This window comes from Ziziphus jujuba, chromosome 2, assembly GCF_031755915.1.
Source record: "Ziziphus jujuba cultivar Dongzao chromosome 2, ASM3175591v1".
Lineage (NCBI taxonomy): Eukaryota > Viridiplantae > Streptophyta > Magnoliopsida > Rosales > Rhamnaceae > Ziziphus > Ziziphus jujuba.
This window is the reverse complement of record NC_083380.1, coordinates 10,529,230-10,557,044: the sequence shown is the minus strand read 5'-3', so window position 1 is coordinate 10,557,044 and position 27,815 is coordinate 10,529,230. Positions and strand designations below refer to the sequence as shown.

Genomic DNA, 27,815 nt, shown 5'->3' with positions numbered 1-27,815 from the left:
ATGGAAAAAGTCTTGGATGAGGGTATGCAGTGTCCGGATGAGGACAGAGTCAGGATAGCTAGTTTTATGCTAGGAGGTAATGCAAGAAAGTGGTGGGCATATGAGAGGACTAGGAGACGCCACACGTGGCCACAGTTTAAGACCGCTTTTCATACTGAGTTCTACCTTCCAGCTTTTATTGAGACCAAGAGGATAAAGTTTGAGACACTCACCCAAGATAGCATGATAGTTTCTGAGTACGAGCGGAGGTTCAGGGAGTTATCAGAGTTTTATCCCAATTTGGTTGCGGATGAGGTTAGCAAGAAGAAGAGGTTTCTTGATGGGTTGAGTGAGCCCATAGCTTTGAACATCTCAGGTGCTGTTCACCCCGCATATCAGTTGATGAGAGATGCTGCCCTTGAGGTAGAGAGACAGGCTCTGATGCGCAAGACTAAGTGCCAATCATATGATGGGTTATCTTTGGGAAGCCCCAGCCAGGATCGTTGAAGAGGGGTAGTTTCAGTTCAGGATCTTCGGGCAACAGAGGATCTAGAGAGGGTAGGCATGATGCCAGTGGTAGCAGATTTAACAGAGGTGGACATACCCAGGGTGCTGGATTTCGATCAGTGAGCAGTGGGAGCAGTCATTTTCAGAGGTCCGCAGGCTGAGGTGGTTTAAGTTTTGCATGTGCCCTTTGTGGCAAGTCTCATGATGGACCGTGCCAGTGGGATGGATCATGCTTTCAGTGCAGACAGTCAGGACATTTCAGGAGGGATTGCCCTTATCGAGGTCAGACTCAGTTTAGAGCCTCAGGATCAGGCACTCAGTTTCAGCAGACCAGTGGGTACAGAGGACAGGATACACACATGGGTCAGACTTCAGGCGGTTCTGTGAGCACTGGGCAGCTGCAGCTAGAGGCAGAGGTCAGAGGGAACGACCACCTGCTAGAGTCATGGTGTATGCTATGACCAGGCAGGAGGCACAGGCGACCCCCGACGTTGTGATAGGTACATTATCTATACTTGCTGATGATGCACGTGTACTCATTGACCCAGGGGCTACACATTCTTTTATTTCATGTGAGTATGTTGCACGAGTCGGGATGACTCCCATTCCTTTAGGATGTTGCTTGGAGATTGCCACACCCACAGGAGAATCATTATGGCCTAGTCAAATGCTTAGAGGTAGCCTACTTTGTATTAAGGGCCAAGTTATGGAGGCCGATTTGATCTTGTTAGATCTTCAAGGGTTGGATGTGATTCTCGGCATGGATTGGCTTGCTTCACAAGGAGGTGATATTTAGACGACCTGGTCTACCAGCAGTGGTCTTCTATGGAGAGCAGAGGCAGACACCTTCAGGTTTGATTTCTACTATCTGTGCTAGACGTTTACTTCAGAAGGGTTGTAAGGGGTATTTAGCTCACATAGTTGATACTCGAATTAGTGAGGTGAGGTTGGGGAATGTACCAGTGGTGAAGGATTTCTCAGACGTGTTCCCTGATGATCTTCCAGGTTTACCTCCTGAGCGGGAGATAGACTTTCCCATTGAGTTAGTCCCTGGTACGGCTCCTATTTCCTTACCACCTTATCATATGGCACCAGCTGAATTGAAAGAGTTAAAGGCTCAGCTGCAAGAGTTAGTAGATAGAGGATTCATTAAGCCTAGCGTTTCACCTTGGGGCGCGCCGGTGTTATTTGTGAAGAAGAAGGATGGTACTTGGAGGTTGTGTGTAGATTATAGGCAGTTGAATAAGGCCACCATTCGTAACAAATACCCTTTGCCTCGGATTGATGATCTTTTTGATCAACTTCAGGGTGCTAAAGTTGTTTTCCAAGATTGACTTGAGGTCGGGATACCATCAGTTGAGGACTAGGGAATCGGACATTCCCAAAACTGCATTCAGGACAAGATACGGGCATTATGAGTTTTTGGTGATGTCTTTTGGACTCATCAATGGCCCTGCAGTTTTTATGGACTTAATGAATCAGGTTTTCCGTCCATATTTAGACCGGTTCGTTATTGTTTTCATTGATGATATTTTGGTGTACTCGCGAAGTGAGATAGAGCATGAGATGCATTTGAGTTTAGTGTTGCAAACCTTAAGGCAACACCAGTTGTATGCTAAGTTTAGTAAATGTGAGTTTTGGTTAAGTCGAGTGGGATTTCCTGGACATGTAGTTTCTGCTGATGGCATTTATGTAGATCCTCAGAAGGTAGAAGCAGTGTCGAATTGGGAGCAACCCACTACGGTGACTGAAGTACGGAGTTTCCTAGGTTTAGCGGGGTATTACCGCAAGTTCATCGAAGGATTCTCCAAGATAGCAGGACCACTTCACTATTTGACCAGGAAAGGAGTTAAGTTCAAGTGGACTGACAAGTGTGAGGAGAGCTTCCAAAAATTAAAGGAAAAGTTTATTTCAGCTCCTGTCTTGACATTGCCCGAAGGCAATGATGGTTTTGAGGTTTACAGTGATGCTTCACGTCAAGGTTTAGGTTGTGTTTTGATGCAACATAAGAGAGTTGTTGCCTACTCTTCTAGGCAGTTGAAGAAGCACGAGTTGAATTATCCCACTCATGACTTAGAGCTTGCTGCGGTGATTTTTGCATTGAAGACTTAAAGGCACTACTTGTATGGAGCTACTTATCAGATCTTTATTGACCATAAAAGTCTTAAGTATTTGTTTACTCATAAAGAATTAAACTTAAGGCAAAGGAGATGGATGGAGTTGCTCAAGGATTATGATTGCACTATTGATTACCATCCGGGCAAGACAAACGTAGTAGCCGATGCATGAAGTAGGAAGTCTACAGGCTCATTAGCTTATATGCAGACAATACAACTTCCTTTGATGGTTGAGTTGAGAGAGTTAGGTGTCGATTTTCAGATGCGCAATTTTGGAACAATACAACTTCAACCAATCATACCATATAATCTAGCATGTCATAATTTCACATCTACATACAAAATTAAACGAACAATACTGTCCAGCTTTTTTATTAGCAATCAATAAAATTTTTTTTTCTACAATAATCCAAGTTAACATCCATTGAACTAGATCATGAATGTATTACCAATGCATTTTAAATATCATCATTCACAAATTTACCAAAAACATATTAAAATCTTATACAAAATTATATAAAATGATAACAAATATATCTGAATATAAATAAGAATATATGCATAAAATAAGCATTTACTTTTCAACCTTAAATATATCATGTTTAAACCATGTAAAATATTTCTTGGTCTTATTTCTTCCTTCATTTTTTGAACTTTCTTCCCTTTGAAATTTGCTTTAATTATTTTTAATCGCAGTTGACCAAGTGGGTCAAATTTTGACTTTTTGCTCTGAATGAATTTTTATGTTGACCGAGGCATAATTTCAAAGTACACATCGATTCGAGTTCGTAAACTAGTAGCAAATCGAAAACGGAGCTACAAGTTGAAAGTTATGAGCAAAATAAGATATGATCCAAACTGTCTAAGGGTGCAGGGTTTAAATTTTTATTTTTGTATAATTTCACTTTGAATCATGTATGATTGTAAAGTACTCATCGATACGAGTTTATAGACTAGTGACACACCTAATTTGAACATTTGGTTAAAGAGTTATGGACTTGCAAAATTTTTTCGAGACATCGTTTAACGTGCATTGATATGCATGTGTGCACAGTGTCCAATGACACTGTGCCACATGTCAAAAATTTGGGCCAGCCCATGAGTGCACAGTGGCACCCATGGGTGTTTTGATTGGCTGAGAGGTGTGAGGGAGAGGGGAGAAAGATAGAGAGGAGAGAGAAAGAGGAGAGAGAGAGAGAAAACCGACAAACCGTCGATATCCATTTTTCGGCCACCCAAACAATATGCGCACCTGACCACCACCACCGCCTTTCCATTTCTGACTAGCCACCCAAAAATCAAGGCCATTGGCTATCGAATGCACCATCGGCTGTCTTTCCTAGTGGGCACAGCAGCTCACCATGAAATCTGATTCCGGCGAGTTCGTGGTGAACCCACCTACCCTTTCCCCCTAATTAAAATAATGACTAAAATTAAAACAATAAAAAATTCTAATTGCGCATTCTTTTGGTTGTAGTTTGTAAATTTTATTCATAACGAAATCGAGCTAGATTGAATTATTCTTCGTTAACAAAGAAAAAAAACATTCTATGGTGACCCGAGATTTGACAAATTGGTTAAAAAAGATAAAACCATTCTATGGCACGAGGATAAAGATTTTTCTTTCACATTGAATAAATTTTTAGGTGGCATTAACATCAAACTTTGATAGAAAAATAATTAATAAGTGATGATTAAAAATAAAATGATCAAAACTTCAAAGTGTGCATATTTTTGGTTGCGGTTTGTAAATTTTCCTAATAAGGAAATCGAGCTAGTTTGAATATTTTTGGTTAACAAAGAAAAAACCGTTCTATGGTGACCCAAGATTTGACAAACTGGTTAACAAAGATAAAACCATTCCATGGCATGAGGATAAAGTGTTTTTTTTTTTTCTTTTACATTGAAGAAATTTTTGAATGGCATTAACTTCAAACTTTTATTGAAAATAATTAATGAATGATGACTAAAAATAAAATGATAAAAAAAAAAATCTAACAGTGCGTATTTGTGGTTGTGGTGTGTACATTTTATTATAAGGAAATCGAGCTAGATTGAATGTTTTGGTTAACACTGAAAAACCATTCTATGGTGACCCAAGATTTGACAAATTGGCTAACAAAGATAAAACCATTCCATGGCATGAGGATAATATTTTTTTTTTTTTTACATTGAAGAAATTTTTGAATGGCATTAACTTCGAACTTTTATAGAAAAATAATTAACGAATGATGACTAAAAATAAAATGCTAAAAAAATTCTAACTGTGCATATTTGTGGTTGTAGTGTGTAAATTTTATTATAAGGAAATCGAGCTAGATTGAATGTTTTGGTTAACATTGAAAAAACCATTCTATGGTGACCCAAGATTTGACAAATTGGTTAACAAGATAAAACCATTCTATGGCACGAGGATAAAGATTTTTCTTTCACATTGACGAAATTTTTTAGATGGCATTAACATCAAACTTTGATAGAAAAATAATTGGTGAATGATGACTAAAATTAAAATGATAAAAAATTCTAAGTGTGCATATTTTTTGTTGTGGTTTGTAAATTTTATTGATAAAGAAATCGAGCTAGATTGAATACTTTTGGTTGACAAAGAAAAACCATTCTATGATGACCCAAGATTTGACGAATTGGTTAACAAAAATAAACCATTCCATGGCATGAGGATAAAGATTTTTCTTTCACGTTGAAGAAATTTTGTATGGCATGACTAAAATAAAATGATGAAAAAATTCTAACTGTGCATACTTGTGGTTGTGGTGTGTAAATTTTATTATAAGGAAATCGAGCTAGATTGAATGTTTTGGTTAACATTGAAAAAACCATTCTACAGTGACTAAAGATTTGACAAATTGGTTGACAAAGATAAAACCATTCTATGGCACGAGGATAAAGATTTTTCTTTCACATTGACGAAATTTTTTAGATGGCATTAACATCAAACTTTGATAGAAAAATAATTAGTGGATGATGACTAAAATTAAAATGATAAAAAATTCTACATGTGTAAATTTTATTATAAGGAAATCGAGCTAGATTGAATGTTTTGGTTAACATTGAAAAAACCATTCTATGGTGACCCAAGATTTGACAAATTGGTTAACAAAGATAAAACCATTCTAAGGCACGAGGAGAAAGATTTTTCTTTCACAGTGACGAAATTTTTTAGATGGCATTAACATCAAACTTTGATAGAAAAATAATTAGTGAATGATGACTAAAATTAAAATGATAAAAAGTTCTAAGTGTGTAAATTTTATTATAAGGAAATCGAGCTAGATTGAATATTTTGGTTAACATTGAAAAAACCATTCTACAGTGACCCAAGATTTGACAAATTGGTTAACAAAGATAAAACCATTCTATGGCACGAGGATAAAGATTTTTCTTTCACATTAACGAAATTTTTTAGATGGCATTAACATCAAACTTTGATAGAAAAATAATTAGTGAATGATGACTAAAATTAAAATGATAAAAAATTCTACATGTGTAAATTTTATTATAAGGAAATCGAGCTAGATTGAATGTTTTGGTTAACATTGAAAAAACCATTCTGTGGTGACCCAAGATTTGACAAATTGGTTAACAAAGATAAAACCATTCTAAGGCACGAGGATAAATATTTTTCTTTCACAGTGACGAAATTTTTTAGATGGCATTAACATCAAACTTTGTTAGAAAAATAATTAGTGAATGATGACTAAAATTAAAATGATAAAAAGTTCTAAGTGTGTAAATTTTATTATAAGGAAATCGAGCTAGATTGAATGTTTTGGTTAACATTGAAAAAACCATTCTATGGTGACCCAAGATTTGACAAATTGGTTAACAAAGATAAAACCACTCTATGGCACGAGGATAAAGATTTTTCTTTCACATTGATGAAATTTTTTATATGGCATTCACATCAAACTTTGATAGAAAAATAATTAATGAATGATGACTAAAATTAAAATGATAAAAAATTCTAAGTGTGTAAATTTTAGTATAAGGAAATGGAGCTAGATTGAATGTTTTGGTTAACATTGAAAAAACCATTCTATGGTGACCCAAGATTTGACAAATTGGTTAACAAAGATAAAACCATTCTATGGCACGAGGATAAAGATTTTTCTTTCACATTGACGAAATTTTTTAGATGGCATTAACATCAAACTTTGATGAAAAATAATTAGTGAATGATGATTAAAATTAAAATAATAAAAAATTCTAAGTGTGCATATTTTTGGTTGTGGTTTGTAAATTTTATTGATAAAGAAATCGAGCTAGATTGAATATTTTTGGTTGACAAAGAAAAACCATTCTATGATGACCCAAGATTTGACGAATTGGTTAACAAAGATAAACCATTCCATGGCATGAGGATAAAGATTTTTCTTTCACGTTGAAGAAATTTTGTATGGCATGACTAAAATAAAATGATGAAAAAATTCTAACTGTGCATACTTGTGGTTGTGGTGTGTAAATTTTATTATAAGGAAATCGAGCTAGATTGAATGTTTTGCTTAACATTGAAAAAACCATTCTATGGTAACCCAAGATTTTGACAAATTGATTAACAAAACAAACCCATTCTACGATAAAGATTTTTTTTTTTTTTCACGTTGAAGAATTTTTGGATGGCATTAAAGTCAAAATTTGAAAGAAATTAAATTAGTGAATGATGATTAAAAGTAAAATGATAAAACTAAAAAAAAAAAAAAAAATCTAATTTGCATATTTGAAGTTGGAGTTTGTAAATTTTTGTTAATAAGGAAATCGAGCTAGATTAAGTTTTTTTTTTTTTTCTTTTTTGGTATAAAGAAAAATCCAGTCTACGGTGGATAGAGTAATTAATTTGACATCTCGAACTAACAAATAAATATGAATGTTAATGGTATATCAATTAAGTCAATTTCATTGAAAAAGATTGAAGAAGATGACATGTACGTTGTAATTTATGATATGACAAAATTTATATTCCTATTCACTAATTAGATCGTCTCTAATCTACACATATTTTCATTCTCTTTTTTAACAATATGTCCAATTTTCCCCCTTTTAGGGGAAAAGAAAAATCACTTATTGGATGGCAGTAGATTTTTCTTTTTTTTTTTTTTTTTCCTTTCTTTGGCAGTAGATTTTTCAGCAAACACGGTGCAATTTATCTGTTGATTCTTCAAAAATACTATTAGAGATTGTAGTTATCTGTTTTTAATGTCATTACCGATGACTAGTCCAACACAAAAGTCATGAGACTCATGATCGCAATCAAGAATTAGCTTTATTTTTAATTTTTTTTTATTTTACTTTTTAAAACTAATTAAAAATATATGTATAATAATAAACTCATAATATTCTGCCAATTAAAAAGTACTACATTAGCTAGTGGATCACTGTTATCAATTACAAATACGATGACAAATAGCAATATTATGGATGCCTCTTCATCAGCTAGGATTATTTTAGCTTTTAATAATCTAACAAAGTTTAACTCATGATTCATTTGAAAAGTATTTGGAGCCTCAAAGTTTGAAATCCAAAGCATCTTTTTTTAATCTTGAAGTATTTGAAAGTTCAAAAATTGAATTATTGATTTGACTATATAAAAAATAAAAATAAATAAATGAAAAACAATAGGTTCGTGGTGCAATGTAAGAAAAGTCATAATTTAACGGATAAAGTTGAAAAAAAAAAAAAAGGTACAACGTGGCATAGTTTGGGTTCAAATGATATTAAACCCTTTTATTCTTTTTTCCTTTTTTTTTTTCTTTTGTAAAAACCCTTTTTATTATAAATAACAAATAAAATATATCACATGTGAATAACAAATAACGACTGCTATCTACAACACTTACTCTGGGCCAACCATCAATTTCACGTGTTATTAATCTTAGAGTGTTGTGGCATTTACAAGCAAGGCCTTAGGACATTAAGCCCATTAATTTCACTTATATATAATCCTTCAACCATAACATGCCCAAGTATTAACCCATTGGTATTTTATACATTTTTAGTATCATTTACAGAAACATATTCGCAAACATTGACATTTAAAAAAAAAAAAATTTTACCAAAAAAAAAAATAATAAAAAAGAGAAGAAAATGCCAATTTGACCCCCAAAAAAATTGTAAATACCAAAATACATTCTAGCCAAGAGTCTGTAAATAGCTAAATCATGGGATATCAATTTTTTTTTTTTTTTTGGGATAAACAATCATGGGGATCTCATTTGGTAATTGACATTGGTATAAATCTTTTTTCTTTTTTTTAATTTAATAGAAATAGTGAGTCCAGTAGTTTCATTCATATCCAAGTTCTCTGGTGTTTAAATATTCTTAGGGAGCTTCCAATCAAACCAATATAAAAGATATTCTTGCAAATTGCAAGTTAGGCGGTGATTTTGCTTGCAAGTTGCAACTGATGTATTTATTTATTTTTCAAAGAAATTCTTTTAAGCACAGTTAGCGGTCATTTTTTTAATTAGAATCTTTTCACTCCAGGTACAACATAATAATAAGAAAAACCAATAAAAAATTTAAAAAAAAAAAGGATAATCATTATATGAGAAACAGCGATTTTACCACTAGCTTTAATTATTATTACTATTATTTTAACTAGACTCAATTATTTAAATTAACAAATCATATAGAAGAGAGGAGGATTCAATAAAATAGTTCCCCCAATAATTGCCAATTAAGTCAAGATAAATAAATAATGAATAGTAATTAGACATAAGAAATAGGTGGCGTCCTGCATATATGTGAAAGCAAATGAGCAATATTAATGTACTGATTAGTGATGCTGATCTCTTTGCTAGATCGCTTGTCCTTTTCTGATACAAAACCATAACAAATTTTTTCCTCTTCAATTTTACATTACTGTTTTACATTTTACCTCCTATATATATATATATATTTATTTATTACAAACCTGTCATATTTGTCTCCTCAACTGTTACTTTCTTGTCACTTAAATTTTGATACCTCCTGAAATGGCAAGCAAAATAATCCTAGGCTGTAATGTCTTTTGTCACTTATCTTTGATGCTAATCATGATATCTTGTGGACTTCTGGGCATGCCCCATACCAAAGCCATAATTATCTCTAGCAAATCTCTAAAATTCGTATCAAAACACAGTAACTTTTGGTGTTGACAGAGTTTTATCTTTTATTTAATTAAATTTTATTCATAGAAAGTGGATTATTACAAACAAACAAACAAAAAAAAAAGAAAAAAAATGAAATGATACGAATTTGATAAACAAGAAGCAATCCAGTTAGAAAACTTCCAACTGGTGTCATAAGTCTTATATTGGCCAGATGTGGGGATCCTAAAAGGTGTGTAAAAGGCTTAGGTTAATCTCCTCTACTGGATTAACCTTTTAAGGTGGAACCTTAAACTTTGACAAGTGTTATCCAAGTTGCATAAGATGAAACTCCCTAGATGATCGAAAGAGGAGCTGGGTTATCTTTCACAACACAAATTTTAAGTGGTCCATTTTATTTATATCTTCCATTTCTATCTTCTTCTTTTTTTCCTTCCCCCTTCCCACCCCCCTCCTTACTCTTTTTACCTCTTTATGGACTTTCTTAATAACCTTTGGATTTCTCATTAGCTCTGACATTAACCATTCCAATGATGTCCAAGTTGTATCACTTCCACCTAAAATACTTGTCCTGCAAGGAATATGCAAAAAAAGATTAGATAAAGGCATACATATTCAAACTCATATCAGATCAACCTTTTGGTTCATAAGATTACAATTCCTTTGATGTTGGTTTAGGTGAGCTCAAAGTCGACCAACTCATCCTTTCAAATTCTAAGTAGAATATCCAAGAAGTCTTTCGCATCATAGCCATATTTTTAGGAAAGTGCTCTAAGTGATCAATGTGAAGTTCCACATCGGTTGGAAAGGGGAATGAAACACTCCATATAAGTGGGTATGGATACATTTTCCTTGCGAAGCCTTTTAAAACCTTGAAGGCTGGGTTATAAGAGGATTTCCCAATCATAAAGAGGACTTTGTGACAATATCACATGCGAGTGGTCTGAGCCATCATAGATGGTATCAGAGCCGGACCCAGATCGGTGTGCCAGCGAGGACGCTGGGCTCCAAAGAGGGTGAATTGTGAAGTTCCACATCGGTTGGAAAGGGGAACAAAACACTCCATATAGGTCTTTTAAAACTTTGAAGGCTGGGTTGTAAGAGAATTTTCTAGGCCCAAAGAGGATTCGCTGGGCCCCAAGGGGAGTGAATTGTGAAGTCCCACATTCTGGGCCCCAAGGGGGGTGAATTGTGAAGTCCCATATCGATTGGAAAGGGAAACAAAATATTCCATATAAATCTTTTAAAACCTTGAGGGTTTCCTTTTGTTGAAAACTTTGGTGGTGAAGGAAGCAAGTTTAGTACTTTTCCATTGCCTGATGATGATCTTGTGCATATAAATAGAAGCAAAAGTGAAAGGAGGAAAACAGAGAGAAGTAGGGGATTAAAAAGTGTTTCCAAGTATAGCTCTAATTTCAGTTAGTGTTTCCAAGTATAGCTCTAATTTCAATAACTGGTTTAACTGTTGAAATAATAGCGCCATCTCAACTCTTATTATTGGAGATTTTAGATTTCATTACTAATGCTGCAAACAAGAATCAATAGATTTTGGGGCATATAATATAAAACACACCCTAATTAATTTATGAACATTGTATATATGCGATTGTTTCAGCAATTTCAAAGAACCAACCTGAAATGGTAAGCTGATTAAAAAGTAAAGGGGGGAAAATAAGTAATTCGCACTTAATTAATTCTAAATTAGTTTCTTGATACTATACATCACCAACCATATTCTTTTTTTTTTTTTTTTTTTAATCAGTGATTTGAATCCGGGTGGATTCTTATCAAGAAATTATGAATTGACTATGTAGCTAATATGTAGAATTCTTATCATGCGCAAAGATTTAATTTTGGGTGGTTTTCAATTGTTATGTTTATGGATAAGGAATTTAAATGGACTCGATTGATTGGTGAACATCCTTGCGTTTAACATGTGAGGTTATAAGCCTAACTAAGTGGGGCCTCAGTCATATGTACTTTGAACTTCAAGAACAGATAGACCAAGAAAGACTTAATTGGACTCAATAGACTCCATGGAGTGAAAATAATTGCATGGTCCGGGTTATGAGTGAGGACCAGATGATTCTGACTTCATGTGAAATTTGCTCCTCCATGGTGTACCAGACAAATTTCCTATATAATATAATAATAAATTATTTGTGGCAATCAGCATGATCGCATTCCACATACACTTTTAAGCTATGTTCTGTTTTTGTTATAAATAATAATAATAATAATAAGAAATAAATAAAGGCTATATTCTGTTCTTTGGATGTTTCCTATCATTGTAGATGTCATTTTTCTTGTCACTTTTCCTCAGTTACTTATGTCATGAGAAAAAGTAGTGATCCGAATAGACAATCACATGGCCAACAGGGGGCCGTCGGTACTTCTCTATACCACTTTTTATAATTGTTGGCATGAGGAAAATTTATGGCTTCCCCATCAGCTAAGATGATTTGTTCTCATTCTCTCATATGCATGCTTTTTTTCTTTTTTAAATTGAACTTCAAACTGTGTGACTCAGTATAATTTTGTTAAAAAAAAAAAATGACGTGCATATTCTCTCTTCCATGCTTGTCCTAACTGGATCATATTAATAAGGCATGAGTGAAAATTATGTACATCTTTGCATTAATGAACGATGAGTTGCTGGAATAAACTGCTAAACATGGTATTTCTGTTCGATATTTTCTCCCAAAGTGATACTAGGCGTGCTTGAATTATGGGTTAAAAATAAATTTGTTCTTCAAATTGTGCTAGTATACTGTGAAGCAAATACACTTGTATGTTTTCTATTATAGCCAACCTTTTAAAAAGTGGATAACTGTGTCATACATCTCTAAAACCAGTGAAGAGTCATGCTACTCATCTAGCTTAATATTTTGGCAACCCCACAAAAGTATGGATCTAGCATTGCACCATTTGACTGTGTTTGCTACTAGAAGACTGGTGTATTAGTTTGATAATTTTTTTTTTTTTTTTCCATTGGCAACTTTACAGCATAATTAATGTGGGCTTATATTAGTATGTAATATGTATGCATTATTCATGGTGGTAATAGATGGATAGTCTTGGGTACTTGATAAGATTTTCATCTTCTAACAGTAATCTCATACGTATATATATGTTTGTCGGATCAAAAATCAAATTTTACAAGCAGGGAGTAGTGTAAAGTATTATGACTTTCCTCAGCTAAGTTTACTTGTTCTCATGTCTCTTTTGTCGTTTACTTCCTTAACTCCTTTTAACCAATGAATCTAGACTATGAGTTATTTTCCCAATTTGAACATAACCTGCATGGGCACAATGCTCTTCTAGATTACCTCAGAAGGGATTAACATCGATGGAATGACCTTTGTGTCTCCTGCCTCATATACATTACTTGATGAGCATTTTCTCTGCATAATTGAAATGGTCTATGGGATAATCCTAATGATTGTGTAATGACCATATAAGCTAGCAAATACTGAGATGCTTCAGTTCTTTGCATTTAAAAAGGCAAGGAAGCAGCAAATTCCAAAGTTGTTAAAAGATGGTTGCTTTCGTTGTTCCTTTAACCTTACCTTCAAATAATTGGGTTTTTAGGGTCCTCTAGTGGAATCAAGAGATCTACTAATCATCCTAAAAATATCTCTGCTTACCTAGTTGTGATGTGTTTATCATCTAGATTTAAGACGTATGTAATGCAGTCCACCAGACTAATGGACAATATTGGCACCACGTTTTACAAGCCTCTCTATGTACCCTTGGAAAAGTAATGAACTTAATAAGAAGAATAATGATCTACAAACAAGAGTTCGAATGCAACCAATGCTTATTGCCAGCCTTATTTGCAAACCTCAAAACTGCTACAGTGTTGTTCAAATTCTACTTTCATGGACACCTGTGACCTTAGCTCTCATCCAAGTTGAATTCTTTTCTAATATTCTTCCTTTCAAAACTATATCTCGGTTATATTACAAGATGACTGTTTGAGTTGTACAACATCTAATATTGTTTGTAGTTTATCCTAATAGCAGTTGCTTCATTCTTGCTTCGGTTATGTTATTTCCTGGTAGAAGAACATAATGAGCAAAATCAAATGAGTCTGTACCACTCTAATTCATAAAGTTATATTGCCGGTTTTACCAATACTATCGGACAACCATCCAATTGGTTTTCATGTGATGAATCCACGAGTATCATACAGGAACATGAAGAAGAACTTATGGACAATTAAGCCCATTAATTTCACGTATAATCCTTCAATCAAAACAAGCTCAAATAAGTCACACTTTAAGTGCTAACCCATTATATATAATCAGTGGTATTATTCATATTTAGCTTTATTTTATGGATGAAATATTTTGTTCCAATTTTCTTACCTCATATGATGCGGTATCACATCCATAGTAGATAGGGACTGAAATAGGAAAAAGAGACAAAAGATTCCAATCCTTTATATATATATATATATATATAAACAAATTAATGCATTAATAGGGGAATTTAAATAACCAATAATCTCTAAATGCATAAATCATAGACATTATTGGGTAATTGGTATTGGTACTACAACAAATGGGTTTTTCGTATGAATATTGCGACCTATAGTTTCATTCACCCCAAGTTCTTTGGTGTGTTTCTTTATTATCATCAGGCAGCTTCCAATCACTGCAAATGTCAAACCACGACATCCTCTTCTCGCAACACCGAACGGAAGGCCTTTGAAATCAACTTGGTTGTTCTCAAATCTCTAAGGAACAAACTCTTCTTGTCAGGACCCATCTAAGATCTTTCACGGGAACCCTAGACAAACCCTAATCTCAGGAAAACCCTACCAGTGTTAGGACCCGTCCAAAATTCCTCACCAGAACCCTAGACAAGCCCTGATCCCAGGGAAATACCACTGAACCTTCCAACGGAAAATCCGGCAGCACCTCCCCTAAGGGTAGGACTAACCAAAAATTTCCTGCACTAAAAACACACTTCTATAATCGTCCCCTTATTCCTCCCACATTACTACAATTTGATTCCACAAATTTACAGCACTCCAAAAGAATAACACAACTCAGTGCATAAATAATAACTATATGTCCAATACAGTATACAGAGCATTATACAAATAAATATGGAATTAATACGATGATAGATAAGAAGTAATACAAGATGGAGAGGAAAAAGGAAAGAAATACTTCTTGGACTTTCGGTAATGAGGACGTCGAGCTCGCTCCGGATGATCAACGTCTCCCAACCTGGACCTAGGGGAATGGAATTTAAAAATATGAGATGCTAATTCTCTCAGTGAGTGACCCTATCTACTGAAAACTTTAATATTATTAATATAACAAATAAAGAGATTTAATTAATCAATACCGAACAATTAAATAAATAAATAAATAAACATTTGAAGGTGATACTTTCTCTCAAAACCCTCATTATTCACTCCGTTGGAAATGTTCCCCTTTTAAAACATTTTCACAAAATCCGATATTCGTATTTCCCGAAAACCAAGGGATCAATTAATTTAATAAACAATAAATAAATACCCCAAATATAAATAAAATGTAATAAATTATAATAAATAATTTTTTTTTGGGAACACTTTGGGGTTTGAAATTTCTATCCAAAAATTTCACCGGAACACCAATACTGTATGAGTGCGTCTAAAATAATTATTAAATTAATTATTACCGTACCGATTTTCCAAAATCACCGTGGGAAATATACCAATTTTCAAATTCACCATCCCACATATTTTCCTTTAACATACCCGGTACGAAACCATCGATAACAATATAAAAATAATTTTTCTTGTTACACGAGGTTCAACAAATAATATTCTACGGGTATAATTATAAAATTTAAACCACCAATTTAAAAAAATATTTTCCTTACAATATTTAAACCAATTATGCCCAAAAACAATATAAAAATCCAAACACAATTAATTAATGAAAATACTTACTCATGTATAATAAATACAATTAAATCACAATAAAATAATAATCGGAAAATTTTTAGTAACCCAAAATTCCGTTTAGCATCAATGGAAAAATATATATATATATAAAATAATATTTTGTTCCCGATTATATTTAAATTCCACCACATGAACACAAACTCCAGATATCAATTTAACACCACATAAATATAATTAATTACCCCAAAATATTTTTTAAAGGTGGGTCACTCACCTGGAGCATGCAATTAACCTAAGATCTTCCATGGGATCAATTCTACGACTCACCCGTGCTCCTAGAACACAATTCACACACAGTCAAATAAATTAATATTTTATTCGAAGAAATAATACCCGGTACCCGGGGGGTCTAACACAAATGTTAACCAAAATTGACAAATTATATGTCTATGGAAAGCTTGTGAGATGAGGATCACATTACCGACCTCCATTAAGCTCAATTCGACCGGCGGTGGCCGGAATTTGGCCGAAAAGCTTCGGCCAAGTTTAAACTTGAGGGATCTCTCAAACGGTGGGAATTTTGGGCAATTTAACCACGAAAATGGACTCAGGGGGGTCGAAAATGGTGGGATAGAGGTATAGGTTGAGCTGGGTTGGCCGGAAAACACAAGAAAATATGAGAGAGAAAATTTTCGGCCGGCGGCTTCTCCAGCCCGATCTGGGCGCGTCCGGCAGCCGATGACCATGAAATTTTGCAGCCGAGCTCGCCTCCATCCCCCGCTTATCTCTGGCTAGCGCGTGTAGCAAGGTGGTGGCCGGAAACGAAGAAACAGTGGCTGCCCGAGAGGAAGAAGGAAAGGAAAGGAAGAAGAAGGAGGAAGAAGAAGAAGAAGAAGAAGAAGAGGCTCGGGTGTTTTCCCACATGGGGGAAAAGAAAAAAAGAAAAAAAAAGAAAAGAAAAAAAGAAAAAGAAAATAAAAAGAAAATAAAAGAAATAATTAAATAATAACAAAATAATATTATTATATAAAATAACAATAATAAAATAATATGGTATTAAGCATGGTTGACATGTGGCATCTCAACATGGTGACACATGGTCACATTTATGAAGTCACACGTGGCACATTGTTACACGTTTAAAAATAATATTAAAATAATACAGTATTTGAAAAACTCTACAGGTCCATAACTTTCAAACCACATGTCCAAATTAAGCGTGCCGCTAGTCTATGAACTCGTATCGACTAGTACTTCACAACCATTGATGAGTCAAAGCTCAACTTTGCATGAATAAAAAGTCAACTCCAACACCACTTGGACAGTTTGGACCCCAACTTGTTTTGCTCGTAACTTTCAAACCGTAGCTCCGTTTTCAACATGCTACTAGTCTACGAACTCGTGCCAACGTGTACTTCGTAACAGTACCTCAGTCAACCTAGAATTCCATCCGAGTCAAAAAGTCAACTTTTAACTCCTTCGATCAACGGTCAAAGTCAACGATCAACGGTCAACGGTCAACCTTGGTCAAAGTTGGAAAACCTTCGTTATACTTCGGGACAGGGTGTTACAACCAGACCCTCCGATGGAAAATCCGGTAGAACCTTCCTTAAGGGTTGGACTTACCACAATTCCCTGCACTGAAAACACACTTCTATATATATTGCCTTATTCCTCCACCTTACTACAATTTAATTCCACAATAATCAGCACTTCCATAAATTAAACAGGGAACTAATGTAGTATTTAAAAAAATATATCCAATACAGTATACAGAGCATCATAGGGTACAATTAAGTATGGAAGTTATATAACAAAAGATGGAAAGAAATATTACAACAGAAATAAATGAAAGGAAAGAGAACTCCTCGAAATACGACAGCAACAAAGATCAAGCTCACTCCGGGCGAACATCTACCAATCTTTGTACCTAGGAGAATGAATTTAGAAATATGAGATGCTAATCATTTCAGTGAGTGATCATATCTACTGTACAATTATAATAGTAACGATAATCATAGTACACTTGAATAATTAAGAATAAATAAGTAAATAAATAATAATTAATTGAAAATAATATTTTCTCTCAAAACCCTCACCATTCACTTTGTTGGAAAGGTTCCCCTTTTAAAACATTTTCGCAAAACCCAATCTTTTATGTCCCAAAAATCAAGGAATATTAATTTAATAAATAATTACATAATCCAAATATGAATAAAATAATTTAAAATATTTGCATTAAAGAAATATAACATAAAAGTGAAATTCAATATATAATTCATAAAATTTGATTTAATAAATTAAAATAAACAGTATCAAAAATATAATTTAAATAATTACAAACAATCATGTAGATTAAGTGATAAAAATATTATAAAATTATTTTTGAAATATTCAATCAATCTATATAATAAAAATATGGCAAGATGCATTTTAAAAACATTAATTTAAAATAAATGACATAAAATATGAATAAATATATTTTAGAAAATACTAATTGGAAATAGTTGATAAAACAAGTTAAATACATTTAATTTAAATGCTGTTTTAAAACTTTAGGATGTAAAATTTATATCAAAAAAATAATACTTGACACACCACACTATATACCAGTGATGCCCTACGATACCCAGCATCCCGAGCATCGTCCGACGGAAGGTTAAAAAGAGAAACTTGCATACAGTCGTTTCGGCGTCCCGACAGCGTCGCTGCTTAAACCGTCAACCCGGCCATGGAGGGGGATGACTTATGGCCAATATCAAACTTGCGTGCCCTCAGTCTAATGACAACTCACGGGAGACATTATAACTTGCGCGCTCATCTACATACACAGTATAGAACACTAGTACTGTATGAGTGTGTTTAAAATAAATAACCATATTATTTAAAAAATAATAATTTTTCCAAAACTCATCGTGGGAATCATACAATTTTTCAAATTCACAATCCCACATTATTTCTTTAATATCTCCAGTATAAATTCACTAATAATAATATACAAATAACTTTTGTCCAAATCATAAAATCAATCAAATAATATTTCAAGGGCATAATTATATAATTTAAAAGCACCAAACTTAAACCAATATTTTTCTTGAAATATTTAAAATCGAAATATGCCCAAAAATAATATTAAAATTGTAACACCCCGTCCAAAATCGCACCAGAATCCGTGCACGTTGACCGAGGTTGACCGTTGACCAAGCGGGTCAAAAGTTGACTTTTTGCTCTAGTTGGAATTTCGAGTTGACTAGGGTACCGTGGTGAAGTGCATGACGCCCTGAGTTCGTAGACTAGTAGCACGTCGAAAACGGAGCTACGGTTTGAAAGTTATGGGCAAAACAAGTTGAGGTTCAAACTGTCCAAAAGGTGCCGGGAGTTGACTTTTTCTTGAGATGTAATTTTGTGTTGACTCTTGTATGATTGTAAAATACTCGTCGATACGAGTTCATAGACTAGCGGCACGCTTAAATCGGACATTTGGTTAAAAAGTTATGGACGTTTGTCGGATACCGTATTATTTTAATATATGTGGCTTAAGTGCACAGTGGTGCCACGTGTCAGCTTCTGATTGGTCCATGTGGCATGAACAGTATCACACAGGGGTTTTTATTTGTTAAAATTCTCGGGGAAGAGAGAGAAAGAGAGAGAGGAGAGAGAAAGAGAGAGAGAGAGTCCGCCGCCCATCGGAGATTTTCAAATTTTCCGGTCGAGTTACTGTGCACGCGCCGTCCAGCAAGGTTCCCCTCCTCATTTCCGGCGAGTTTTTCCCTCCACCGCCGGCCACCGCAAATCGACCCACTTCCGGCCATTTTCCGGCCACACGCGCCGTACACCCGTCACCCTCTCCTCAAGTCCGGCCGACCCATCAAAAATCACAGCCATCGGATCACCGACGCGCCGGGATCGGAGCGTTTTCCGGCGAGGGGCCGAAAAACTTCAAACCGTGATTTCTCCGCCGTCCGGCCTCCGTTTTGCTCACCGCTGGTCCCGTTGGATTGCTCTCCTCACGAACTACAAGTCTGCAAAATTTCACGACCAACGGCCACCACACGCACCGCCGCCGGCGACGGTTGCCGGTGACCGCGGCGGCTCGCCGGAAAGTACGGTTCCGGCGAGTACCCAGTTTTCCGGCCGGCTCCAGTCCGCTATGTTCGACCTCCTAAACCCGAATCCGGCATCCGTTTCCGCCAATTCGCGATGGTTTGGGAGAATTGTGGAGCCGAAATCCGAAAAGCTTCCCAGCGAAATTCAAACCCCGTCGGGTACGATCCTTGGAAATTGAGACCGAATCTGTGATCAGCATCACTCGAGCTTCGATTCGGTATATAACTCGTAAATTCTAGATATCGTTTGTGTTTTAACCCCCCGGGTACTGGGTATTATTTATCCGAATAAAATATTAATTTATTTGACTTTCTGTGAATTTTGTTCTAGGAGCACCGATGAGTCGTAGAATTGATCCCGTAGTGGATCGTGGTTTAATTGCGTGCTCCAGGTGAGTGACCCACCTTCAAATTAAATTTGGAAATTTAATTGGTGAATATATTATGTGTGATTTAAATATTTGGAATTTAATTTCTATGTGCCAAATATTTATTTGATTTATTGTGGAATTATTTGTGAATTTTATCGGATTTAAGAAATGTGCATTTCACCAATTTATGCCATGTGAAATTATTTTATAGTTTTGCGAATTTTGAAATTCGAGTGGTTTTAATGTTAAATTGGGCATGATTTGATTTTCAAATATTTCAAAGAAAATATTTGGTTATGTTGGTGATTTCAATTTTTATAAGATATGCCCATGGAATATTATGAGATTTGATTATTATATTTCGAGAATTATTTATGCTATTGGAAATGTGGATATTTGAATTGATGGATTTGGGAGTTGGTGGATTTGAAAATCATGGAATTTATGGTATTGATTATAAAGAAATTGTGGGGAATTTCCCGGTTCAAACGGATGAATTATGCCCGCTATGTTTATACAAAATGTGAAATTCGATATATAATTTAAAATTGTGAATTTTATGATTTTTGGATGCACCATGCACGTACTGGTGTTCTGTTTATATGTGATATGGTTAGTGTGCACACGGTTGTGATTAGCGCGCAGGTGGGTGTGATTAGCGCGCAGGTGATGTGATTAGCGTGCAGGTGGGTGTGAGTAGCGTGCGGTTGATATTATGAGGTTGTCCTGTGGTTGCCATCGGATGAGGGTAGGCCACCCCCCTTTGGCCGGGACACCAGGTTAGCAGCGGCACAGTGGGACGCCACGCGACCGTATGCCGGTTTCTTTCTATAACCTCCTGTCTGGCGGTACCTTGGGACGCTGGGTACTGTTGGCGCCACTGGTATATAGTGGGTGCATCAAATGATTTCAGAACTGTGTTTTAAAAATAAAATGTTTTGAATCTGTATTGGAATTAAAAATATAATTATTACTGTTCTGGTATTTATTTGATGTCTTGGTTTTCGGGGATTACGAACAAGGGTTTTGTGAAAAAGTTTTAAAAGGGGAACTTTTCCAACTAAGAGAATTGTAAGGGTTTTGAGAGAAATTATTATTTCCAAATAATTATTATCTATCTACTTATTACTGTGGTATTATATTGTATAGTAGATAGGGTCACTCACTGAGATGATTAGCATCTCACACTCTTAAATTCCGTTCCTCTAGGTTCCAGGTTGTCGGTGTTCATCCGGAGCGGACTTGATCTTCATCCCTGTTTTACTTCGTGAAGTATCATGTTCCTCTTTTATTGCAGTTGTACTATTTCTTTCATTCTTGTTGTATTTATTATGCACTGGATTACTGTATTTATTTTGAAGTGCTGAAATTTGTGGAATCAACTTGTAGTACTGTGGGAGGAATAAGGGGACAATTATAGAAGTGCGTTTTCAGTGCAGGTAATTTTTGGTTAGTCCTACCCTTAGGGGAGGTGCTGCCGGATTTTCCGTTGGAAGGTTCGGTGGTATTTCCTTGGGATCAGGGCTTGTCTAGGGTTCCGGGGAAGGAATTCTGGACGGGTCCTGACAAAAATCCAAATACAATTAATTAAATGAAAATACTTTGCTCATGCGTAATAAATTCAATTAAATCACAATAATAATAATCAAGAATTTCTTAATAAACCAAACTTTCATTTAGTATCAATAGGCATATATATATATATATATATAGAAAATACAATTTACCACAGTTATAAATAAATTCCACCACAAGAGCATATTTTCTAAATATTATATTAACACAAAATAAATATAATTAATCACCCCAAAATAGTTTTAAAGGTGGGTCACTCACCTTAAGCACGTGTCAATCGAGATCCTCAGCAGGATCAACTCCACTACCCACACGTGCACCTAAAATATCCACAATACACAAAACTAATTATTTTAATATTTTAATCGGGTAACTCCTAAATGGATACCCGAGGAGCAAACACAAACAACAACCAAAATTTATGAGTGATATACCAAATCGAACCTTGTGAAACGAGGATTACGAATCTGGTCTCACTTTCATGAGATCGAACTCGAGATGGCCGGAATCTCGTCATAAAAGTATTAGGTTTTGGATTCTCGGATCACATAAACAGCCACGAGTTGGAGGAAACCGATCTCTGATTTGGATTCAGGGGGTCAAAACTAGTGGGAAAGGATGGACGGTGCAACTGGAAACTCGCAAGAAAGTTGATTTCCCGATAAGCCGCCGTGGTCATCGGAACCTGTCACCGCCGGCGGTGCGTCCGATGGCCATTGGTCGTGATTTTTGGAGGAGACGTAGATCGGATGATGGGAGAACAGATGGGACTGGCAGTGTGGCAAATGGAGGCAGCATCGGGGAGAAATATAGGTTTGAAGCAATCGGTGAAGCCGCCGGAAAAACCTCATATCCAGGTGCGTCAGTGGTCGGTTGGCTGCGAGATTTGGTGGACTGGCCAGAAATGGAAGGGGCAATGTAATAGCCCAGACCACCAGCCTCAAGATATTGTCCGCTTTAGGCTTGGCCCACACGGTTTTGCTCTTCCCGACCCCAGTACAACGGTGGGTCACAGGAAAAGGCCTTTTGAAGGGAAAGGTATCCACACGCTTATAAGCCATGCTTCGTTCCCCTTTCCAACCGATGTGGGATGTTACAATCCACCCTCCTTAGGGCCCAGCGTCCTCGCCGACACACCGATCCGGGTCCGGCTCTGATACCACTGTAACATCCCACATCGGTTGGAAAGGGGAACGAAGCATGGCTTATAAGCGTGTGGATACATTTCCCTTCAAGAGGCCTTTTCCTGTGACCCACCGTTGTACTGGGGTCGGGAAGAGCAAAACCGTGCGGGCCGGACCCAAAGCGGACAATATCTTGAGGCAGGTAGTCTGGGCTATTACAGTGATTCACTCAATTAGGCATCAAATTTTCACAAATAAAACCACTAAATATTTGGCACATAAAATATCAATTTCAAATATTCAATTCACACAAAATATTCAAAAATTTAATTCTCGAAATTAATTTGAAGGTGGGTCACTCACCTGGAGCGTGCAATTAATCCAAGATCCTCCATGGGATCAATTCCACGACTCACCCGTGCTCCTAGAACAACAACATGACCCACCTTCAAATCTGTAACAACCTAGACCACCCGCCTCAAGATATTGTCCGTTTTGGGCCCGACCCGCACGGTTTTGCTATTCCCGATCCTAGTACAACGGTGGGTCACAGAAAAGGCCTCTTGAAGGGAAAGGTATCCACATGCTTATAAGCCATGCTTCGTTCCCCTTTCCAACCGATGTGGGATGTTAAAATCCACCCTCCTTAAGGCCCAGCATCCTCACTGGCACACCGATTCGGGTCCGGCTCTGATATCACTGTAACATCTCACATCGATTGGAAAGGGGAACGAAGCATGGCTTATAAGCATGTGGATACCTTTCCCTTCAAGAGGCCTTTTCCTGTGACCCACCGTTGTACTGGGGTCGGGAAGAACAAAACCATACGGGCCGGGCCCAAAACGGACAATATCTTGAGGCGGGTGGTTTGGGCTGTTAAAGTGGTATCAGAGCCGGACCCGGATCGGTGTGCCAGCGAGGTGCTGGGCCCTAAGGAGGGTGGATTGTAACATCCCACATCGGTTGGAAAGGGGAACGAAGCATGACTTATAAGCGTGTGGATACCTTTCCCTTCAGGAGGCCTTTTCCTGTGACCCACCGTTGTACTGGTGTCGGGAAGAGCAAAACCGTGTAGACCGGGCCTAAAGCGGACAATATCTTGAGGCGGGTGGTCTGGGCTAATATGAATTAAAAACTATGAGCACCCATCTCATAAAATCTCCCATTTGGCATAAAAATCAAGTAGTGGAGTAGGATATTGGAACAAGATGAAGTGGAACTTTCTTAGTAACAGTCATACCATGCAATCAAACCAATAGAGAAGCTTCTTGATATTGCATCACAGAACAATTTTCTTTTTCTAATAAAAAGAATTAACCAGTTGAATTGAATCTAAGTTCGCCTCTTACAAAAAAAAATTTAAGTTTAGTATATATGTAATACAAATATACAAATTGAATTTTTTATGACCTACGCAAACTTACGTTTCAGTCTGGAGCATCACACTATATACATATAAAAAACTAATACACAAGTAGGGGAATTTATAAATAACTAGTAATCTCTGAATGCATAAATAACTCCAACATTTATAAATGATATTTGGACATTAGTAACTCCTACATTTATTTGTCCAAACTAGTTTTGGTTCTTACTTGCAAAGTCCTTCGTTTACAAAGTATCTTTCACCCAAAAAAAAAATATATATATATATATATATATCACTAACAATACTATACCAAACATCAATTTCTCATGTGATGGATCCAAGAGTACGGTAATGGATAGTAAGCCCTGCTGTCTCATAAATCATGGATATAATTTGGCAATCGGTACTGGTATTACAACAAGAGGGTTTTTGTTACTAGTAGTGAGCCCTCAATTTCATTCATGTCCAAGTTGTTTCATCATTCTCATCAGGCAGCTTTCAATCAAACCAATACAAAAGTATGAATTGTGTATTACATTTATTTTTCTACCCCTGTTGATCTTATATAGAGGTTGTTGTAATTTGTCTTCAGGTGCTAGAATTTCCCTTTCATCTTTAGTAGTTTTCGAAGGAAAGATTTGTTGGGATCCTTACTAATATTGATTTTCTATATTTTTCAGCATTGGAGGAGCAAGTGATGGAATGAGCAGAAAATTGAAGCACAAAAGTTGCCATCGTTAGAGTTACAAGTGTTTGCTGAGAAAATTATACACACACTTACAGAGATAGAGAAAGAGAGAGAGAGAGAGACATATAAATAGATAGAGAAGCATTGGTGGCGGTTTGTCCCCCATTAATGTAAGTTGCTTCTCTGAACAAAACAGAAAAATGTTGTAAACTAATTTCACTTTAATGTAACGAACTAATCTGAGAACCTTTATTTGTGCTGTATTGAATGGTTTTTCAGAATTGTTGATAATTTCCATGATAGATTATTTTAGAGATGATAAGTCATCTCTTTATAAATTGCTCAATTTTGAACCTTTGTCATTATGAGCTATGCTTATAATATTGTGTTATTTGGTGTGACAGAAGTGTTTGTGTTGCATGGTTAGAATGTGAAATGTGAAATTAAAACTATTATAAAGTTATGTTTTTGTTTGAATTTAATGGGAGGTTTGAATGTGAAACCATAATATATGTGTTAGAACTATAGGTTATCCTTAGGAAGCAATGTCACATGCCCATGGTTGGTTTGTTTCCTAATGTATAATGTACACTAATATATAAAAGATATTGTAGCTTTTAAATCCACATATGCACTGGTTCGAAAAGATTCTTTAGCCATTTTCATTATATTTTTGCATAAATCCTGTTAGGTGTATGTCATTTAGGTTCTGGAAAATTTTCCGCCTAGAGGAAAAAATTTTTCCTCTAGGCGGAAAACTTTTTCCTCCAGGCAAAAAACTTTTTCCTTCAGGTGGAAAATTTTTTCCTTTAGGCAGAAAAATTTTCCTCCAAGCTTTCCTCGTGTCGGAAAAAACGTTTCCTCCATATGTTATGCTTTGTTGTATTTGATTTGTAGATAAAATGGATTCAGATTACCAACGAAGATTTTGGGACTCGAAGATATCAAGCGTAAAGTTTACTTGTAGATCGAACTTCTGGAAAGCCGTGTCAGATATTAAGTTCAAGCTGACTCCAACCCAAATAAAGAAGTTTGAGGATAGCTGTTTTGGCCACTTTTTGAAGGCTAACAAGATACAATTTAGTGGCCACATCGTCAACAGCATGTTGTATAGGCAGTGTGTTTGCGATGATAAGGATTCTATGGTATTCAATTTTGGAGGGTGTGGTGCTAGATTTTCACGAAGAGACTTCACCATAATTACAGGTCTATGGTTTGGTTACGAACCTAATAGGCGAGTTAACATCTCTAGTCGTATTAGTGACATGTATTTTGGCGGAAAGCGAAAAGTCACTAACTCGGAGATAACCGAAGCTTTCATGACCGCATAGTGTCAAGACAATGATGAAGCCGACGATGATAGATTGAAGTTGGCTTTATTATATTTCCGAGAGACGGTCCTTCTAGGCAAAGAAAGCATGGCCACCTTACCTAATAATCACTTGGAGATGGTGGATGATTTAGAGTACTTCAATAACTATCCATGGGGTACTTTATCATATACCAGCACCATTAGATCGTTGAAGAGTGCTTTTGAGCATAGAGAGTCCATGGCTTTAAACAAGTCAAAGAGTTATAGTCTTTGTGGGTTTCCTTTGGCTTTCATGGTAAGTTTGTTACACTTGTATTTATGGTGTGTATTTCTTTACTTATTCATTATTAATTAATTGTTTGACATATTTGGGGTTTTGAGACAATTCCTTTTTTAGGTCAAGCATTTGGAAAGAAGTTGCCGGACATGGCATTCCCTCGAATTCTTAATTGGCATATTTTACAAGTGCCAAGTTTTGAAAAGACCACTGAACTCTTTGATTATCGTGATGTAAGTATATGAGTTCTTCTACTTATATGTACAAATATATATATATATAAATATAAATATACATTCCAATATAGTAATATTATTTATAGACTTTTGTAGTATTTGTAGTAATATTAGTATTACTTAATAATCACTTGATGATAATCCCTTTTGTCTTTTACAGTATCCCGTTCATGACTTAATGAATGCAATTGAATTTGAGCGTGCATATATTGGCAAAATTGCATGGGATGTACATCATGACACTACTCCATACAGTGTTGCACCAGCTGTCCGAGACAAGCCACCACAGGGAAGTCATGGTGAAAAGGATGAAGGTGTTCCACTTACAAGTAGTGGAAGAAGTAAGAAACGAAAACAGGCGTCTGTGGAAAGTAAGGGTAAAGGAAGGAGGCGGCGAATGGGAGATAAGCCAACAGACCAACCTTCATCATCGACTGCAGGAGTTGCTGCTCATGTTTGTGTTAAACCATCGACTCCATCCCAACCTCCAACAACTCCATCCCATGATGAGGTTTGAATAAATTGTATGAATGTTTATCTTTTTTATTATTGCAAGTACTAATCATTATTGTTTCTTATAGGTACCTTTGAGAGAAAGATTAACTAGCCTTGAAGGTGAAGTGGCTAATGTATGGCAAGACATTAAGGATTTAAGAATTGCCATGCTTAGAGAGTTTGCAAGTTTGGAGACCAAGCTTGATAAGTTAATGAAGCACCAAGGAGTGGGAGTTGGTGCTGATGGGGTTGGGAGATGGGATGGAAGCAGATGTTGAAGGGGATGAAAATAAAGAAGAGTTTGGTCCCGATGCGACCCCCGTTGATAGACGATCACATCCATCCGTTGTAGACGATGCAGGACCAAGTGTTACGATTATCAAGAAAGTGTCTCCATCAAAGTTTCTAGCCGGGAGACATGCAAGAAAGGTAGCAACTGCTAAGCAAAGTATAGATATTGGGAGGCGGTAGCAGCTATTACAACTCCTTACAATGTTGGAGGCTTGCGGAAAAAACTACAGCACACTTTACCCCGTGCATCTTCTACTTTGAAGTTCGACCCATACAAACCAGTACCCACGCAACTTGTAAAAATTTTTGACCAATTTATGAAGTTTGATTGGACAGGAAAGGTTGATATGGACATTT

The 27,815-nt window shown here is 35.9% G+C and overlaps 1 pseudogene; it reads left to right on the top strand.

Moving 5' to 3' along the window:
- Positions 1 to 27,638, top strand: LOC125422597 (uncharacterized; annotated as a pseudogene).
- The last annotated feature ends 177 nt before the right edge of the window (positions 27,639 to 27,815 follow it).